Source organism: Elephas maximus, chromosome 1 (genome assembly GCF_024166365.1).
Source record: "Elephas maximus indicus isolate mEleMax1 chromosome 1, mEleMax1 primary haplotype, whole genome shotgun sequence".
Taxonomy (NCBI): Eukaryota; Metazoa; Chordata; class Mammalia; order Proboscidea; family Elephantidae; genus Elephas; species Elephas maximus.
Window position 1 is genome coordinate 80,869,840 of NC_064819.1, and position 5,292 is coordinate 80,875,131.

At 41.2% G+C, this 5,292-nt stretch overlaps 1 non-coding gene across 1 annotated transcript; it reads right to left on the bottom strand.

The window, feature by feature from the left end:
- Positions 1-4,521: 4,521 nt before the first annotated feature.
- Positions 4,522-4,594, bottom strand: TRNAK-UUU (transfer RNA lysine (anticodon UUU)). The gene has a single exon. It is a non-coding gene; the product is annotated as a tRNA-Lys (tRNA).
- Positions 4,595-5,292: the final 698 nt, after the last annotated feature.

Here is a 5,292-nt window from a genome sequence, read left to right on the forward strand (position 1 = left end):
GTGAGCCTCAGGAGTGACTTCAGTGCTGAATTAAAAGGTGTTTGGAGACCATACTCTCAGGTTTGCTCCAGTCCCTGTCAGACAAGTCAGTGGTAGAAGCTAGGCACCATCTAGTTGTGCTGGACTCAGTCTGCTAGAGGCTGTGGTAGTAGGGGTCCATGAGTTCTTTGGACTAATCTTTCCTTTGTGTCTATGGCTTTGTTTATTCTCCCTTCCTGTAGACAGGATGGGACCAGTAGACAAATCTTAGATGATTACCCACAAGCTTTTAAGACCCCAGACAGTGCTCACTTAAAGTAGGATCTAGAACATTTTCTTTATAAACTGTGTTATGCAAATCAAGCTAGATGTCCCCCACGACCATGAACCGCAGCCTTTAGCCCAGTAATTCAGTCCCTCAGGGAATGTGAATGTGTCTCTGAGTCTTATATGACTTCGCCTTGGTCAAGTTGTACTGACTTCCCCAGTATTGTGTACTGTCTTAACCTTCACCAAAGTTACAACTTATCTACTGTCTAGGTAGTGTTTTTCCATCCTCACCTCTCCCCTTCCTTGTAACCATCAGAGAGTCTTTCTTTCTGTGTGGAAACTTTTTCACAAGGTTTTATAATAGTGGTCTCATACAATATTTGTCCTTTGTGATTGATTAATTTCACTCAGCATAGTCCTCTCCAAATTCATCCATGTTGTGAGATGTTTCACAAACTCATCATTGTTGTTTATTGTTGCATAGTATTCCATTGTGTGTATGTAGTTGGTTTTTCCATTCTTCTATTGATGGGAACTTAGGGTGTTTCCATCTTTTTGCTATTGTGAATAATACTGCAATGAGTGTGGGTGTGCATTTGTATGTCTATCCCTCTGACAACTCTCATTGCTCTAGGATCTATTCCTAGGAACGAGATTGCTGGATCATATGGTATTTCTATTTCTAGTTTTTTAGGGAAGTACCTTATTGTTTCCAGAATGGTTGTAGCGTTTTGCATTCCCACCAGCAGTGCATTAGGGTCCCAATCTTCCCGGAGCCTCTCTATCATTTGTCATTTTCTGTTTTTTTCATTTCTGCCAGTAATGTCAGGTGAAATCGTATCTCATTGTAGTTTTAATTTGCATTTCTCTAATGGCTAGTGATCATGAGCATTTCTTTGTGTGTCTCTTAGCTGCATGAATGTATTCTTTGGTGAAGTGTCTGTTCATATCCTTTGCCTATTTTTTAATTAGTTTATTTGACTTTTTGTTGTATAGGTATTGGATTTTCCTGTAGACTTTAGAGACTAGACCTTTGTTGGATATGTCATAGCCCCCAATTTTTTTCCGAGTATGTAGCATCTCTTTTTACTGTTTTGGTGAAGTCTTTTGATGAACATAAGTGTTAAATTTTTGGAGATCCCAGTTATCTAGCTTATCCTCTGGTGTTTGTATATTGTTAGTTATGGTTTATATCCTATTTATGCCATATATTAGGGCCCTTAGCATTGACCCTATTTTTTTCTTCCGTAATCTTTATAGATTTTGCTTTTGTGTTTAGATATTTGATCCATTTTGGATTACATTTTTGTGTATGGTGTAATGTATGGCTGTTGTTTCCTTTTTTTTACAGATGGACTTCCAGTTTTCCCATCATAATTTGTTAAAAAGACTGTCTTTTCCCCATTTAATGGACCTTGGTCTTTTGTCAAAGATCAAGTGACTGTAGGTGTATGAGTCTTGTTTTTTTTAATAAAGAGAATGTAAGTGTGCCCAGGAAGGATTTTTTTAATGTAGTGAATTATGTCAAACTTTTGTTGTTGCTATGCTTTGTGTAAAAATTCGTTTTCTATCCCAAAGTTATACAAACTTTCTTTTTTGGCATTTTGGGTAATTATAAAAAAAAAAAATTATATGTAGTTTTATTTTTCCTTTTTTACTTTTAAATTTTATATCTATTTGAAATTTATTATCACACATGATAAACCAATATAATCTTTTATTTTCCTAGATGGCTACCCAGTTAGCCCAACACCATTTATCCAATGATCCACTAATTTCTATTGATTTGAGTTGCCACCTCTATCATATGTTCATTTATATAATTGTTTTCGCCCATATCTGAAGTTTTAATTTTGCTGCATTAACTACATAAGTGCAGTTTTAAATAGCTATTTATTTTCCAAATTCTGGGTGGCTCCACTGGACTAAATATGATTTCAGTGGTTAACAATGGCTTGCTTACTCTAGGTTGATATCTGAATGTGTCATTTACCCAAGGCTAGTCGGAATCAACTTGATGACAATGGATTTGGCTTTTGGTTTTGTATGTTGATATGAATGTCCCTGGATAGACAATAAGGGTTGCACTTGACTAGTAAGCTAAAGGTTGGTGGTTCAAACCCACACAATGACACTGCAGAAGAAAGGCTTAGCAATCTGTTTCCATGAACAATGCAGCCAAGAAAACCCCGTGGAGCAGTTCTACTCTGTAACACATGTGGTCACCATGTGTTAAAATCAATCCACTAGAAGGCAATGGGTTTGTTATATTTATTGTCGTTTTTGTATTATAATACAAAGTGGTTGCAATACTGTGGGAAACCAGACCACTGTGTCATGCTGATGGGAATATATATTAGGCAAATACATCAGAATTACCATCGCACATCACATACACTGCTTCAGCAATTCCATGTATAGAAAATACTCACACCCATTTGAAATGTTAGATAGGGATATTACTTATTGCAGCATTACTTGTATGGGTGAGATATATATTATGATATACCCATACAACAGAATATTTTGCTGCCAAGCAAAGAAGGAAGAAGCTATTTCTGTATTGATTTGGAAATCACTACAACATGCAAGAAGTGAAAAAAACAACATGCAGTAGAGTGTGTTTGCAATTTCCTTATTTGTATACAAAGTGGAGGAAATAATATCTTTGAGAGGATACCCAAGAAACTATGCTTGCTGTGCAAGAAGGAACTGGGTGACTCGGAAGAGTCAGGGGTGAGACTTTTACATTTCTTTGGCTGCAGCAGGTTTGGTTTTTGGTTCATCAAGCAGAGACACTGGAAACCTAAGCTTCACCTCTTTTGCTGTGTCTTTATCATACCCAGATGTCATAAAGTATAAAGACAGCCGAGGAATAAAATCTGTTAGAGAGCACAGGTCCTGCCTGCTCTCACTTCACCTAGGCGGTTTGGGCGGGGCCCCTGGGTCTTCTTTCTAGGGCCCCCGCTCCCCGCCACCTCATCCCCTCAGGCATTTCAGTCAATGCGTGTCTTAGGGGTTCCGGGCCCTGCTGCCTCACTCTGACTTCCACGGACCTTCTACAGTCCCACAATGAAACTTCTGGGACGTAGAGTTGCGTTCAGGTCCACGGCCAGCCCGCCGGGCCCTCTGAGCTTCCTAGGCTGGGGTGGGGGGAGGGGGAGAATGGGGATGGGCGGAATGCAACGAGGGGGGCTTGGGGTAGGCGAACACGAGGGCGTCTCCGCAGGATGCAAGGGTCGGATTAGAGGCAAGAAGACTACTTTCTTAGGGAATCAATGACTTACTGCTCTTGAAACCAGGCTTTGGGTGAGTAGAGGGCACAACAGTGGTTCCCTGGAGCCCTAAGGCTCTTCATCTTAGGAGAACTGTGCCTGGATCAGAGACCCCGTGTGGCCAGCCGGACCCACTTTGGCCCCTTTCTCCCAAGAGGCTCTACACCCTTGGTTATATGCTTAGAGTCATTATAGCTCTCGACGTTGGCATTGTGGGATTTTAAGGGAGCGACGATTTAAAGGGAGACTCTGTAGCTGAATTCGACCCTCCCAGACTTCTCTCCTCCTTTCCCTTCCCTCCGCTCCAAATGACTACTTGCTGTGAGTGCGAGTGAATGCGTACTTGGCTGGCTGAGTCTCTTAATGCAGTTGCTCTGTTAGAGACCCTTAGTTAGGGCAGTCCAAAGAAGAATCTAAGTTACAAAAGATGAGGCGCTGTAACAGCGAAGTTCGGTTTTACAATTCTTCACCTCATTTGGAAGGATTGGGCTGCCTCCACTTTAACTGACCCCATGTGTGAGTGTAGAACTGCTACATAGTGTTTTCTAGGCTTTCACCTTTCAGGAGCAAATTACCAAGCCTGTTTTCTGAAGCACCTCCAAAACCAAAACCAAACCCACTACCATCGAATCGATTATGGACTCATAGCAACCCTATAGGACTGAGTAGAACTGCCCCCATAGAGTTTCCAAGGAGCGCCTGGTGGATTCCAGCTGCCGAAGTTCTGGTTAGCAGCCGGAGCTCTTAAGCACTACGCCACCAGGGTTTCCGAAACATTTCTGGGTGGATTCAAACTGCCAACCTTATGGCTAGTAATTGATCGCTTAACCCTTTGCTCTTTCTCTGATCCCCTTGCTCTATTCCCATTCTTGCGGAGCAAAGAACAGGAAGAGATGAGACTAGAAGCCTATAGTAAATGTCTGGACAGGTTTCTCTAAGAAGAGCTGGATTGTCAATAGGCTTCTAAGAGACAGTAACTAGGGCAAAATGCTGATAACTCCTGGACAGGGACTTGAACCCTGGACCCTCAGATTAAAAGTCTGATGCTCTACCAAATGAGCTACCCAGGCCTATTTATCTGGGTTTTCTTGGGTACCTAATGTAGGTTTTCTGTAAGCCAATTGGTTATATGTTCCATGTCCTGCTTCCCAAATAGCTTCCTTGTAATTCTTCTGCTTGCCAAGAAGACTTTTTTCCAAACAGATGTTATAATTGCTAGGAGAATTTCCATTCCTTTTATCTTGTCTTCTGTCTCTTTAGATTTTCAGAAACAGACATGGTCGCCTAGACAAAGCACTACTGGCTTTCAGACCACATTAGTACACCTAGAGGGCTTCATGTCCACCTGCGTCTATTTTTCTTGAAGCAACATTCATGTTACTCTTCTTTGTATCCCTCTGCATTGTCTTGTACGTCTTTCTTGCAGCCTTGGGAGGCAAAGGAGAAAAGAGTTGAAGGAGAGAAAAATTTAAGACTGCCGAGAATATTCCATAATACTGGGCAAGCAAAGGCACATGGGTTTAAACTTCTGCATCTCTATGCTTGCTTTTCTTCATGATACAACTTCTCTGCCATCTGTAAGCCACTCTTCCCTCGGTTCATTTTATTTCTCCTCCTCCTTCTTTCCCGTCTCCTTTTGCTCTTCCTTCTTCAGGTCTTCATGTCCTGAATGCTGTTTGCTATTAATATCCAAAGGAAAACAATAATTCTCTGGATGAATTGGTGTACATTAGGACATACCATCCAGAATATGACCTAAGACAGTTTT